At 47.0% G+C, this 15,841-nt stretch overlaps 1 pseudogene; it reads left to right on the forward strand.

The window, feature by feature from the left end:
- Positions 1-15,841, forward strand: part of LOC114702888 — a 47,616-nt pseudogene that overhangs the window by 14,074 nt on the left and 17,701 nt on the right.

Raw genomic sequence — 15,841 nt, forward strand, 5'->3', positions numbered from 1 at the left:
GCCCCTTAGAAATGAGGTGTAGAAACAGTTAACAAAATCCTCCATTGCTCCTGTTTCCATTTGGACTGTTTGCTAGGCATTTAATGTTTGTTCTAGACCTTGCAACAGTCCTGGGAGTTGGCAGTCCTGGCAGTTGGCAGCATGAGCCCCTTTTTACAGATGAGGTAACAACTCCCAAGTGGGGCAATACAATGCCCAAGGGCACATAACATAGAAGCACGTGTAGAGCCTGGGTTTAGGCCCAGGTCTCCCTCCCTCCCCTCCCTTCCCCTCCCCTCCCTTCCCCTCCCTTCCCCTCCCCTCCCTTCCCCTCCCTCCTTCCCCTTCCTTCCCTCCCCCCTCCTCTCCCTCTCCTCTCCTCTTCTCTCCTCTTCTTTCTTCATATCTTTCTTTCTTTGCCCTTTTTTTTGTGGTTCTAGGAGTGGAACCCAGGGCCTTGCATGTGACAGGCAAGCGCTCCAGCGTTGGGCCACATCCCTAACCCATGAACCCAGGTCTTTTTGCTTCTAACGCTGTGCACTTCCATGCTTGATTTCTAAGCATCATTCTTGGTTTTGCTGACCTTGAGTCTTAAGGAAATACAAATCTTTATTCTGTAAGGACAGAATAGATTTCTAGCACAAAACCTGGAAGGACTGAGTCTGAGACCTGAACCTCTAAGAACTCCTGATTCAGACCTGAACTGTATTTTATACACAGTTGTGTGACCTCGGTCAGTGTATCTAACTTTGTGAACTTATCTAAGTTCATTTCTAAAATGCTGCTTCTGTAGAGTTGTTGCAGGAGTTAAATGAGATGCGCAAAGTTCTAGCCCAAAACAGGTTGCTGTTATTTATTGGGAAATGAAGGCTGGGCACCTGTCAGAGTCAAAAATTGTGTTTCTATACTGTGAAGGTGACCCTAAGATTGAGGCTGGGTTGGGGAGGGCTATTCTACAAGGGACCACCCATAGGCTCCTTGGAGACTGAGTTGGATGTGGCCCTGGATAATGTGTCACACTGGCTTCCCCATTTGGACCCCCATCCTAGCCCAACCTCCCAGTTCTGGCCCTTCATGTATCTCCCCTTCTCTGCAAACTAATGTCTCTGCCTCTCTCTGTCACCCCTGCCTGTGGCCTCTACCCCGCCCTTCCTGGCCCCAGGGAAGAGGAGGAGGAGGAGGAAACTGAGGAAGAGGAAGAGGAAGACGCTCACCAGTTCTGCTGTCCGGCCTCCGAATGCAGTAGTCCCTCCTCTCGGTAACTGAGAGGACAAGGGCCATTTTCTATGCAGAAGCAAAAGCCTTAACCAGCCCCAGCCCCCTGCCTCTGTGAATCCCTCATGGGACCCTGTCCCCTGCTTCAGGAACCAGATGGGCAAGCATCATGCTCTTTCTTCCCCGACCTCCTTCTTGGAATTCCTCCCCACCCCTGCTGTCTCCCCTAGGCTCTAGCCCTTGAATTAAAGAGCTGGAGTCCTAGATTTTACTAAAATATGGGAGAAGCAGAGCTTGGAGCTTGAAGCTTGGAACCTGGACCCTCTTGCACCCATACCCCACTTCCAGGCACCCTGGAGCCTGTTACTACTGGAGAGGTCTCCAAATGACACCCCAAGGACCTACCTCTGTCCTCTGTGAGCACAAACAGAGATGCAGGGTGCCTAGGGCTCAGAGGACCAGACGGGAGCAGGAACCCAGACTGCCTAGTTCCCCGTCACTCATCCCCTTGCTCCTTGCTGTGGCCATAGCTGCCATTTACTCCACTGCTTGAAGGCCTCACCTCATACCCTCTCCCCAACCCCATCACTCCCATAGCGCTCTGTAAACATGATCAGGAGGAAAAGGCCTTTCAGCATGTGTGTTGCTATGTATAAAGAAATTTCCATCAATAAAAGCTGATCTCTTCTCTCTGTCTGATGTATGTTCCACCCCACCCCATCTCCCTGTCTCCATTCCCACCAGAACTTTGCCTTCTTTCCTATCCAGGGCTGGTAATGGGCTGGAAGACAGAGTAGGAGTTGATTTGTGGCATTGTCAACACCTAAAAGTCATTCAATAAATAAATGTGTGAATGTCTCCCAGCATGAGCACACCTGTTACTGTCTTCAGTGCACTAGCTGGAGGCATCTTCAAAATGGCTAATCTTGGACATGACCCTTGACTTCTGCAATACATATAGTTTACCCGTCTGGAAAATGGGGAGAGTGGATTGACCAGGGTCACCAGAGTTCTTCCAGCTCTGACATTCTGAATCTGAGATGCTACCATTTTAAGAAGCTGTAATTATGAGCTTTGAAAATACGATGATGCAGGGACATATTTCATACAGTTCTGTGAGTTCTCTTTCTACAGTGTTATGATACTTGGATTGTCTAATCCTATGATTTTAAATTTCATAATTCTACCATTAAAAATTCTGATGATATGATTTGAATATTCGGATTCCTTGGTTCTGATACTGTAACTTAAGATCTCTGAGAAGAAGCCATTTCCCCAACATGAATGTAAACATTTCCTTGACCTGGCTCTTTAAAGCAGTGGTTCACAACCTGTGGATCACCTAAGACCATTGGAAAACACAGATACTTACATTACAATTCATAACAGCAGCAAAATGAGAGTTAGGAAGTAACAAAGAAGATAATCTGATGGTTGGGGATCAGCACAGCATGAGGAACTGTATTAAAAGGTCATAGCATTAGGAAGGTTGAGAACCACTGCTTTAAAGGGTGCTGTTGGGAGAGAAGACAGTGACTTCTATGGATTTGTGCTCCCCCTTCCATGATGTGTTTATATTAGGAAATGGAAAGGTGGGTGGGGAATAGTAGGATCCAGGAGGGCTTGCTGGAGGAAGAAGGGTAAGAACTGGGTCTCAAGTATTGGGAAAGATTTGATTAGGTGGCAAGAAGTGAGAAGACATTACAGGGAATAGGGACCATATGGGAAAACAATACCCACAGGGGTGCTCCAGGGTCAGGTTAGGAAGTGGTGAGTAATTAATGTGTTCAAATGTCTCTCCAGAGTGTGTGAGTCTAGGTGACCTGTGACTGAGAGAAGGAGATCATCTATGCTTTATTTGAGTGGAAATAGAGGAAGTGGGCAGGGGTTAACTGAAGGAAGGAAGAGAGCAAGTCAAGGGCAGGCGGTCATCTTGGGAACTGGAAGAGTGGTAACTCCCATTCAGGCAACTGAATTGGCTGGATCAAACAGGCTCTGTGGTGTGGGAAGGGAGCAGGCTTATATCCATTGTGAGAAAAATATACCTCCATGTGTCTGTGTATCTATGTGTACATGTGTGTGAGGCTGCACAGGTCTCACAGTAGTGAGAGACTGTGTGAGCTGTTGTAGATCTAAGGAAATGTGATTGTGTGAGCCAGCATGAGGAATTCTGAGAATATGAGGTTTCTGTGTGAGGTTCTGGCTTTCTGTACCTGGAAGTCTCTATGTATGTGCCCAGTGAATGTAATCACAAGGGTGAGATATGGTTGACTTTTAAACATGGGGCTGTGGCTCTTAGGGTAACAGTTATCACGCAGATGGTTACACACATGCAGACATATGTTACCAGCGGATTTAGGCAACAAGGTAGCTGAGCAACAGATGTATGCTAGGCCCTGACCTGGGCATGGTAGCTCCATGAAAGTGAATCATGCCAGGCCACTACTCTTGGAAAACAGATATGGGGATCAAGAGTGGGCAATGCATACTTCAAGAGAAGATCACGTTAGCTGGTGGTAAGGGCCACCAGGAGGTGGGTGAAGACGAGACACAGAGGAGACAGTACCTGATCTTGTTGGTTTTGGGGAGGGTGAGAGTGAGTCAGAACTGATTTGGCTGGAAGAGCTGCCTGCTCAGGGTACACAAAATGAAGATGAGCTCATCTAGGCCAGTTAAGTCCAAAGGTGAACGGAAGAAAAGACATTTTGGACAGGAAAAATAAAGCAAGTCTGTGAATGCAAGCCCGGAAAGATGATGGATGAGCTTGCTATAGAGGAATTGCAAGTAGCCTATTGTTCCCTGTTTGGAGCATACAAGACAGAGTGAGAGGCAACAGGAAGTGCTGGGGTGGGGGTGGCGTGGATCTTTGTAGCTCAAAGTGCAACTTTTGCCTAGGAGATAGGGAAGTTTTGAAGAGAGGTCACTTTCACTGTCTGGCTTCACCTGGATCTGTGGGATTGGATAGTTCTTAAAATTTGTTTGTAAAGTTCACTCCAGCTCCGTGGATCTCATGTAAGAAGCCATGAATCATTCTTCTTAAATGCGGGAGCTTTTCCCATCTAACTTCAGGCTTTCCTGCTTCCTCGCTTACCACTCCACAAATATTTACCGGATGTCTAGTCCCTTGTGTGCTACTATGGGAAGAAATGGAGAGATGGATTGTGCAGGGACTACACTGTGGAAAGGGACAGGAAGAACATGAGCTTTGTATGCAGACTTGCTCTTGTTTTCTGTGTGTGGATGTGGGGATTGAACCCAAAACCTGGAGATGCTATGCAAATGCTCTGCCACTCAGCCATACTTCCAGCCTTGTGTGTTCTTTTGAGTCTCGGCTCCTCCACTACTTGTAGGAGACTCTGCAACTGAGTTTATCTCTCTGTACCTCAGATTCCCATCTATGTTGTATCTCCTTCAGGGAGAAAACTCAGACTTTGCACAGTTGCTAGACCTAGTGAAAAGAATAAATAAGTTACAACTAATACTTTTCTGGGGCTTCAAATGAGCAGATTCAGGATTCCTGCCCAGGTCTTTGGGCTCCCAGAATCTGCTTTCCCACTGTTTACCTGGTAAGCCCTCAGGCTAGTGGTTAGTTAATCTAGGATGAATTCGGGATTGGATTCTCTGTGGCACTGGATTGGACAGCAAAAACATCTTGCAGAAGAGCTGTCGAGCAGTGGCTGCTTTTCCTTAGTATTTCCTGCCATTCTCTGTCAGCTCCAACCTCCTTGCCCAGTCTTTTCCCTCTAGAGCCGAAAGCCATTGGTTCCATCTCCATAGCCTCACCTTCTTGTTTTTTTTGTATTTCACTTCCAGTCCCTTCCCTTTCCAACCTAAGTTGTCATGGGGATAGTTTTCAGCAACCTTGCTTTCCTCTTGCCCTCATCTTATGGTATCCATAGCAACAGTCTCCATTCATTTCCATGGCAACTGCATTCTGATCCCATTCCCTGCTGAATTCCTGGCTCTGGGCAGTACCAATAAAAAGACGGAGGGAGAGAAGACATCCCCACACTAAACAGGAGTAGCATCTGGGAAGGGTCAGTGCCCCACCCTCTCTCATGGTCAAGCCAGCCTCAAGTCCCTAGAAGGCATCCTATCCTGCTTCTCCCTATCTTAGAGCCTTGGCTTACAAGAGTCCCCTACTCTCATCTCTGCTAACTCCTCCTAGGCAAAGCACAGTCCATGAGCTTCCTCTCCCAGGAAGACTTCAAGACAGCAGGAGGGCCAGCCCAGGCTTTGGGTCTGAATCCCCATCCTGCCAGTTACTAGCTCTGTGACCTTCGTCAGTCAGTTTCCTTCTTAGAGCTGTCTTCTTCCTCTGTAAAACAGGAATCCTAATTCTCCCCTTGTGTTTGCCATGCAGATTAAATAATGTGTGGAAAATGCCTGACACAGGGTAGGTGCATAGTTAAGTGCCAGTTTATTTTTATTCTGCTCAGCCACCCCCAAGCAGAAGGAATCTCTCTCCTTTACTCCCCATCACTTCCTGTATTCCCCAGCCCTGATAACTTTCCACTTTGTTCTGTGGTTATTTGTGTAGCATGGCTTATTCTCCCCTTCTGCAAAGGATACTCTCATTTCCCCCTAAAGAATAGTCCAGCAGGCAGTGTGTGTTTGGGTCGACATGTATTCATGTTTACTTCCGTGTGGCTATGGATGCGTCTGTGATGTTATACTTATTTGTGTGTGTGTGGGGGGGGGGTTCCATGTGATTGGCCTGTAACTAAAGTGTTTTTAGTGTTTACGGGCTCTGACTTGAAGCGTTCCACACCTCCGGATTCTTTAGCAGTATGTATGATAGCAGGAGCAACCTCTCAAGCAATCTCCATTGTTTTGGCTAGTCTCTCCAATGGGAGGTTATGCTCCCACCCTACAGTCCCTGCAACTGTTCCCTTTGCAACCAAAATGGGGCAAGTTCTCAAGAGAGGAATTACCAAAGAGGAGAGAGCCTGGAGCAGCACAGGCCTGGAGTAGGAGAAGCGCTGAAATGTCATTAGAGGGCAGTCTGGTCTCTGAGTTTGCATCCTGGCTTTCTTACTTCATAACGATACATGGCCCTGAGTTACAATGATATCAACTCTCCCTTTCTTCATTTTGAAGGGGGCTAACAAAGCCCGTTGCAGGGAGCAGAGATGACTGCAGAGCCCTACAGTAGCATGAAGGAGGGGCATGTATGTAAGGTAACCTGTGTGAAGGAGGCAGGCAGGTGTGGAAGGGCACACCTAAGCTAAATGTCGAAGTGTGAGCAGAAGGTAGCCAGATTTGGGTGTGATATATGACTCAGGCCAAGTAAGGAAGCTGGAGGCCGTTCTATTGATGATAAGTTAGGTTACATCCCTTCTATGTTCATCACAGTCAGATCAGAAGCCAAAATCTTTATTTTGGTGTCTCAGTGTCTCTTGTGTTAATTGCCTTTTGTTGCTGTGATAAAACACAAACCACAAGAAACTTGGAGGGGAAAGGGTTTATTGCATCTTACACTTCCAGGTAACAGCCCATCTCTGAGAAAGTCAGAGCAGGAACTCAGGGCAGAAACCTGGAGGCAGGAACTGAGGCAGAGACCATGCACTTAATGGCTTGCTTCCTTATACACCCCAGGACCACCTGCCAGGGTGGCACCATCCACAGTGGGCTGGGGCTGGGCTCTCCCACATCTCATAAACAAGAAAATGCCCACACATATGCCCACAAGCCAGTCTGCTGGAGGCAAATCTCAGTTGAAGCTCTGCTTTTCAGGTGACTCTCTCTTGTGTCGAGTTGACAGAAACTAACCTGGACAAATCTCATTGCCTGTCTTATCTCTCATTACTCTCTCTTGTTCACTATGGTCTGGCTGTCCTGTCTTTTTCATTGATCCTTAAGCATGTAGACATGTTGTACTGGCTACTCTCTTGCCTCAGACAGCTGCACAGCTCACTCCCTCATTTCCATCAGGTTCTGCTTCTGTGTCATCCCCCACCCCCATGCCAGGGCTTTCCTGGACACCACGTCTAAAATAACACATTTGGCTGGGTTTATGGCTCCAGTGGTAAAGAGCTTGCCAAGTCTGCATAATTCTCTGACTTCTATCGCTCGTCTGTCTCCGTCTCTCTGCGTCTCTGTCTCTGTCTCTCTCTCTCTGTCTCACGCACACATGACTAAAACAGCACCTTTTTACACTCTGCTTTATTTTCCATCTTAGTGCTTAGCTCTACTTGAAATGATAGACATTTGCTTCTTTCTTTCCTTCCTTCCTTCTGTCTTCCTTTCTTCTTCCTTTCTTTTGTCTGTTTTCCTCAACTCTAATATCACCTTCCCGAAGAAATAATTTGGTGGCTTTGCTTTTTTATTGTATTTTCGGTGCTTAGTGCTGTGCATGACACATGGAAAGTACTTGGTTATTGTTTATTGAGTGAATTATAGGAAGCTGTGGCAGGATTTGATGAGAAAACAAGATGGGCTAATTTGTATGTTTCAACATTCTCCCTATCCACAGGATAGAGAAGAGATTTGCAAATAAGACTGGAGTTTGTGGTACAAAATTAGGGTGAGAATCTTATTAGAGCAGTCGCCAAGAACATTCACTGACTCCCTCATGCCAGAAACACCTTACTCTGGTCTATGCCCCATATCCTTTGCCAGCCAGATAGGCATTTACCAAATTCTCTTCCTATGCTGAGATACTGAGAGTCATGCACTCTTTGCCAAAGCTAATCTGTGCCAGGAAAAGGAGTCATGTGCAAAGGTAGGGGCTCTGAGCAAGATCAGCAGTCATTTCTGGCTAGTGGCAAGATTTAAGGGGCATCTCAGTAGGGGCATATGACTTGAATCTTAACAGAACTAGCATGTGGGGCATTTCTCAGATTGTGCTACCAGAAAAGATGGGGATGGCCTTGGGAGTGGAAGATAGTATATGAGCAGTTTGAGAGGTAAGGGACTGAGGAACATCTGAGAAAAAGCAGGATCTAGGCTCAGATGAATTATATTAGGGGCTGCTTAATGATTGAGAGTGTGAACAGCCGGGCGGTGGTGGCACACGCCTTTAATCCCAGCACTTGGGAGGCAGAGGCAGGTGGATCTCTGTGAGTTTGAGGCCAGCGTGGTCTACAGAGAGTGTGAATTCTGAAATCATGCTGCCTGGATTTGAATCCTGCTTGCATTGTTGGTAGCTAACCTCCCTGGACTTGTTTTCTATATAAAATGAAGACAAATAACAACTTTATAGGGTTGTTAGAAAGAGCAGCCAAGTTATTGAGTATGAAGTGGTCAGAACGAGGACTAAATACTAAGTGTTCTAGAAAGCATTCATTGTCTGTTGAACCTCGGAGGGCCTTTCATGCCAGAAATGATGGGAAATTGGACTAACTTGTAGGCAGTGTGAGCAGTGGATGTTTTTGTGGATAGAGGAGACAGTTGACCAAACTGGGTTTGAAATGTGTACGCCAAGGGAGAGGTGTGAGAGGTTGGTGAGCAGGATCTGCCATCCCGAGGGAGACAGGAGTGTCTTTGATACTGGGCTGGGTCTAACTTGTGGGAGGGTGGCAGCAGGCTCTCTGAGGTCTGAGAGAAGGAGAATTTAGGGTGGGAAGCAGTCCTTCAGTCTCATTCTGACTAGTACTTCGGAGGGGGAGGATGAACATCGAGTAAGAATTCCCACCAGGGCAGAGCCAGCTCCTCTGCCTCTGACTTCCAGCACAGAGGTGTAAGCTCCCAGACAGTGGAAAGCTCTTGTGCTAGTAGGCAACCCCTTCCACCCACCCAACTTACCCTTGCCTTGCACCCTGGCTCTGCCAATAGAAGCTGAGGAGAGGCCCTTTAATCCCTTTACTAGCCAGGAGCTCCCACAGCTGTACTGCTTCCCCAGGGGGGAAATCATACTTTTAGCCCCAGCCACACCCATTCTCCCACAACCTCTCCACTCCTCAGCCTTCCTGGTTCTCCCACCTCTGTGCTTCTCACATGCCTGGAGCTCTGCCGCACCTGGGTTCCCTGGCAGCCTGGTTGCCATGGCACTGTGGGAGCAGGTCGGGCAGAACAACAGCTCTAGTAACCCAGCAGGCAAGACCTGGACCCAGCTCTGCCACCTTTCTACCTGAGAACCCCTGCCCTCCTCCCCAGCTGAGCAGAGGAGGACATGAGGAGAAAAAGGAAGCTTCCCCGCAGGCAGCTCTTTACCTGTGAGGATGCTGAATGGGAGGCACTTCCACTGTGGCCCAGCCTGTGCCTCCACCCTGCCCTCTCACCAGCAGCAGCAGCAGAAGCAGCAGCCGCAGTAACAGCAGCACTAACAGCAGCCGCAGCAGCCGCAGCAGCCTGGGAACCCTGGGAACTGGCAGCCTGGACTCCAGGCTGCTAAGGGCAGGGGCAGGGCACAGGGGCAAGGCTGGGTTGGGGAGGGGGAGGGGAGAATCTGGATGGGCAGGGTAAGGAATCATCAAACAAGACTGGGAGGGGGCTATACATCAAGAAACTGGTCTGGGTAGTTCTGGAAAATCATTGCATGGGGTTATGAGGGCTAGAGCTGGGAGGGAAGAGGTGTGGGGGGGAAACTAGGCCATCAGGGGGAGGAAGATTTGAGGTTGGAGCTGCTAGGGACGGGAGTGGAGGAGACTAGGGTAGGTTGTGACTGGACCACATTGTGAGGACGGTGGGTAGGAAGGACTGAGGACAGAACTGAGGAAACACCCCGGAAGGAACGTGTCTCAGAACGAAGTTATGGAGATGGGGTTTCCAAAGGGAAGGAAACTGAAAGGGAATGAAGATAAACAAGGGTGCTTGAGGAAGCAGGCAGTGAGGAAACAGATGGACGGTCTCTTAAATGTTGGGGTCCCTAGGTATCTGAGGAAATGGGAGAAGATGGGGTTGGGGGGGCAGGATTAGTGTACTCACTCAGTTGGGCCTAGCAAGCCTCTCTCCTTGCCACATCCTAGCTCTTTTTATCTCATCCCCACAGTGTGGAGGGTGATGCCCCAGGCAGTGACCTGAGCACAGCGGTTGATAGTCCTGGGAGCCAACCCCCCTACCGACTGAGCCAGCTGCCCCCACCAGCAGCCACATGGGGGGCCCGCCTGCTGGGGTGGGCCTGCCTTGGGCTCAGAGGCACGCCTCCAGCCGGCCAGTGTCGCCCTGAGGAAGCAGGAGGAGGAGGAGATAAAGCGCTCCAAGGCCCTGTCAGACAGCTATGAACTCTCCACAGACCTGCAGGACAAGAAGGTGCAGAAGAGATGCTCTGGTTGAAAATGGAGTGGATATAGAGAGAGCCAAAGGAGGAGTTGGGGTGTGGTACTTGAGGGTGGTATTCAGGGAGGGACAGTAAAGCTGGAACTGGAGAAGACTGACTCCAGGGCTGTCATTGTACAGGTGATTCACATTCACTGCACTCAGCAGACATTATTGAGCTCCAATAATGGGGTCCAAAAGATGGAGAGAGACCTGCATCCAGCCTTCAAGGACATGCAGTCTAAGGGGGGGAGGCACACACATAACGTGACGATTTCACAGTATGATACAATACACTGTCTGGAGGGGCTGGGGTGGAGAAAAGGGAGCCGGGAAGGGAGGACAATATACAAGACTTCAGAAAAATAGAGCCTGGAAGGGCAGTTATCAACATGTTAATTATGGCTATGCCTAGATGTTTGGACTGCAGGTGAATCCTCCCTCGCCCCCTCCCATCTTTCCTTCCTTCCTGCTTTTCTCTTACTCTGATTCTCTTTCTTCTTCCTTCAACTTATTACTCTTCATTTACTGTTTCCTTTCTTTCATTTTTTGGTTTCTCTAAGCGTTTTCTGATTTTAAAAACTATGTTTCCTTTTTTCTTGCGCCTATATACATCCTGGATTATCAGTGAGAAAACACCGGGCACAGACAGGGCCTGTCAGGACTTCCCGCAGTTAGTTGTAACTTGAGTGGGGTATGGTTGAGGACCAAGGCCGTGAGGCTCTGGCAACTTTCTGAACTTGTTCCTCTGACAGGTGAAATGCTGGAGAGAGAGTATGGGGGCTCCTTCCTGAGCCGCAGGGCGCAGGACCATCCAGACAGCCTTTCGCCAGTATGTATGAATAAGAACTTTGAGCGGCTGCGCAGCTCAGCTTCAGAGAGCCGCATGTCCCGCCGTATCATCTTGTCCAACATGCGGATGCAGTTCTCTTTTGAGGAGTACGAAAAAGCACAGAACTGCATACTTCGAGGCAAGCCTGCCTCACTGGATGAGGGTGCCATGGCTGGTGCCGGAGCCACCGGCTTGAACGGTGTCTCCCTATGGAGGCTCCTGTGGTGGGGGCATCGATGGTGTGGAATTCAGTCACCACATCTGGAGAGTTTTTCTAATGACATCACAGAGCTCGAGGACTCCTTCTCCAAACAGGTCAGGAGCCCTGAAAGGGGCTTTTCTTCTCCATTCCCAGGCTCTGGCTGCTTCTACTGCTTTTTATCTAGTTTCCAAACTGCAAGAACGTGCACTACTGAGCAATTAATAGCAACAAATAGCAGTGATTTGAATTGGGAGTTTGAGAGTGATGAGAGAGAATTGTTAACGTGAGAAAAAGTTACAGCTGAGTGTATAATAGAAGCACTGGCAGGGCTGAGACAGGAGGATTAGGAACACCTATATAAAACAAACAACAAAAAACCCTAAGGCAGGGATGCAGCTCAGTAGTGGAGCTCTTGCCTAGAATTTTCCAGATCCTGTTTTTTTATCTTCAGTACTGTTGGGGGGGACTACATTGTTAAAACAAGCATGTTAGAATATGGGGGCATAGGGCCAGCAAGATGGCTCAGTGGCTGAAGGCACTTGCTGCCAAGCTTGATGATCCCCAGAACCCACACTGTGGAAGGAGAGAACAGAGTGTTTATTTTGAGTACTTTATTTTTATGTTGTGTATCTCTGTGTGTATGCCAGGTGTGTATAGTTTCCCAAGGAGGCTAGAAAGGGATGTCAGGTACCTAGAGCTAGAGTTGAAGGTGGTTATGAGGGATCTGGCATGGGTGCTGGGAACCAAACTCCAATCTTCTGCAAGAGCGATATATATTCTTAACCACTGAGCCATCTCTCCAGTCCACAAAAACTGATTTATAAAAAGATTTATTTATTTTATTGTATATGTTTGGGTGTTTTGCTACATGTAATGTATGTGCACACCTGATACCTGTTACATTCAAAAGAGAATGTCTGATCCCATGAAACTGGAATTATGAATGATTGTGAGCCACCCATGGGTGCTGGGAACCAAACTTGGTCCTGTGAAAGAGTAACAAGTGCTCTTAACCATTGTGCTGCTAGTTTTGTGTCAACTTGACAGATGGTCGTTTTAGAAGAGGAAACCTCAGTTAAGAAATGCACATATATCAGACTGGCCACAGGCGAGCCCACGGTGCATTTTCATGTTGATGATTGATGTGGAGGGTCCGGATCACTGTGGGCTGTGCCACACCTAGGCTGGGGTCCTGAGTGCTATAAGAAAGCAAGTTGAGCCAGGCAGTGGTGGCGCACGCCTTTAATCCCAGCACTGGTGGGGCAGAGGCAGGAGGATCTCTGAGTTCAAGCCAGCCTGGTCTACAGAGTGAGTTCCAGGACAGGCAGGCTACACAGGGAAATCCGTCTCAAAAAATCGAAACCAAACCAAACAAGCAAAAAGGAGAAAGAATGCAGGCTAAGGTAGCCTGCCTCCAGGTTCCTGCCTTGAGTTTCTGGCCTGACTTCCTTGGATGATGGACAACATAACGTAAAATGAAATAAACCCTGCCCTCCACAAGTTGCTTTTGGTCATAGTTTTATCACAGCAATAGAAACTGTAACTAGAATAGAAATTGGTACAAGGTTCATGGGATATTGCTGTGATAGACTTGACCATGTTTCGGGAGAATTGTGGAAGGACTTGGAAACTTGGGGCTAGAAAAGTAACAACAGATAGCCAACTTCCAGCCCTGAGAAATGATTCTTGACAGTTTTCCTCTCATCTTCGCATATGCACCGTGACATACAAGCACATGTGCAACACACACATAAGTGCACACACATGCAAGTGCACACACACAATAAATGCAATAAAGCAATAAAATATGAGTCTATAGAACAGATAAGAAACAAAAAGTCCCCACTGTTTGAAACTTGCTATAACAGCAAATAAAGGATTTACTAACAGATAATGAACACCTGGTGGATGCCAGGTTCTCTGTATGCTTCACAACAGATCTGTAAGGTAGAGATTATGTTCCCCATTTCATAAAGGAGGAGACTGAGGCTAAGGCTTGTGCTCTGGTTCATATTCTCTAGGATCTCCCAGTCTGGTAGACAATAGAAGACATATAGGTGCATGTTGTATCCTAAAACAGAGTATGTTCAGAACCAAGAAGGATTCTGGGAGGACCAGAGAAGTGTCTTGGAGAAGCAGCATTGTAACTAGGCCTTACAGGACTGAAAAGATGTAGCTAGTTAGAGATGTTGAGGAGGGCATTGTTTGCTCAGGCAAAAATGTGGAATGATGGGAATGGACATGGCAGTGAGTGGAATGGGAGGTCATTCTAAGCTAAGGATATTTTAGCATGGCTCTCCGGGTGAAAAATCCCAGTTGTGCCATTCCCCAGCTGTATGACCTTGGACAAACAGTTTCACCTTTTAACCAGCAAAAGGGAGATAAAGCTTTCTATTTAGTGCTGTTGCAGAACTGTTGGGAAGATGCATTCAACTAGATAACATGCATGAAAGCACCTGGTATATGGTAACTGCTAAGTTAGTTGGTTTTTTTTTTCTCCTAAAACTGAGGTACTTGGTAGAAATTATTGAATGAATCAGGCTTTATAAAAGAAGAAATCACTGTGATCTGAGCTCTGTTATCTGACCCTATCATTGTCTATGCATGCTTCTATGAGGCCAGTAAAAATATGGAGGGAAGAAAGAAGTAATGAAGGAAGATCTGCATCATCCATCCATTCATTTATATGATAATTAAGCATCTTTTCTGTGTCAAGCAGTAGCTGATCTAAAATAGAAACTGAGCTCGCACCTATTCCTCAAGGGAAGAGTAGAGAATAGGAGAATAGCATCTGATGGAAGAGATAGAAGAACCAGGCCTGATCTAGCACTTCGTGCTATCTAAGTCAGATGTGGGAAAATGTATTACTTACCTATTTCTGTACAGCAAACTACTCCAAAATTTAGTAACTTAAAACTGACCTTAGGGGCCAGTGAGATGGTTCAGTGGGTAAAGGCACTTGCTGGGCAAGCCTGGCGACCTGAGTTCAATCCCTGGAACCTATGTAAAGGTGGAAAGAGAGGAACCAATGCCACCAAGTTGTCCTCTGACCTTTACACACACGCTGTGGCTTCTGTACCTATACCTACACATCATGTGCTAACAGACACAGTCATAATAAATTGTAAAACAAATAAGAAACCCTGACATTAGAACTGAGCTTAAGCAACAAACTATCTCTTTGCTTTGTTTTTTCTTCAAACTTAGCCTCTGAAGTGCTCTGATTACAGTGTGCACCACACGCACACACAACCAACCAACATTTATTATGCAGTTTCTGAGGGCCAAGAAGCTGTGAGGGGCATGCTGGATGATTCTGCTTCTGGATCTCTCAGGAGGCTGCTGTCAAGCTGTGTAGGACACAGTCTCCAAAGGCTAGAGGGGCCTGGCAGGTTAAGTCCTTTGTTGGCAGTTCCTCCCCGTTAGACTGTTCACAGTGTGGCTTCCCTTAGGCAAGGAGTCTGAAGGATACAAGTCAAAGGAGTATGCAAGACAGAATTTGACAGTCTCATTCCAGAAATGATATACCTTCATTTCTACCATGTGTTGTGGACCACACAGACCAACTCTAGTGCACTGTGGTATCTAAGATTATGAATACCAGGAGGAAGAGGTCATTAGGGGCCAGTTTGAAGCTAGATATACAGGGAGGTAGAGTTACTGGGTGCAGTTCAGATCCTCAAGAGTAAATATTATGGATTTCCTAAGAGATATTCACACAGAGAACTCTGGAGGAAGCTGAGATTTGGGGTTTTCCTGGAAGGAATTTGAGATGGTATGACAGAGGTTAAGAGTGTGGCTTGAATGAGGGAGGAGTACTATTTGACTTGGGTTGATACGGAGATAGACATAGTGGAGTGTCTGTGAAGGCATTTTGTCCTTGTTAGTCCTAGCCTCTGTGAACTCTGACTACCTGGGAGTTATTTTGTAAACTATTAAGAACCTATGGAAGCTAGGCGGTGGTGGTGCACGCCTTTAATCCCAGCACTCGGGAAGCAGAGGTAGGTGAATCTCTGTGTGAGTTCGAGTCATCCTGGTCTACCAAGTGAGTTCCAGGAAAGGCTCCAAAGATACACAGAGAAACCCTGTCTCAAAAACAAACAAACAAACAAACAAACAAACAAACCTTTGGGTTTAGATTTCCTTGTAAAATAAAGGGCTGGACAACACACAATGAACTCAATGGTATTTTTGCAGACTTCTTGTTTCATACTGCTTTGTTTGGACATTTTTCATCTAACTGTCTTTTGCTTGTGTATTATGGTTTCTGTTTTGTGTTTTATGGGTTTTGATTGAATAAGTATGTGTGTGTTTCTTGTGCTTTTTCTTTGATATTTTTTAAATTATATTTTTCTGGTTTGTTTGATTTTTTGTTTGTTTTCTAAAGAGAGAAAGAAGGCATGGTGTTGGGTAGG

This window comes from Peromyscus leucopus, chromosome X (genome assembly GCF_004664715.2).
Source record: "Peromyscus leucopus breed LL Stock chromosome X, UCI_PerLeu_2.1, whole genome shotgun sequence".
Classification (NCBI taxonomy): Eukaryota; Metazoa; Chordata; class Mammalia; order Rodentia; family Cricetidae; genus Peromyscus; species Peromyscus leucopus.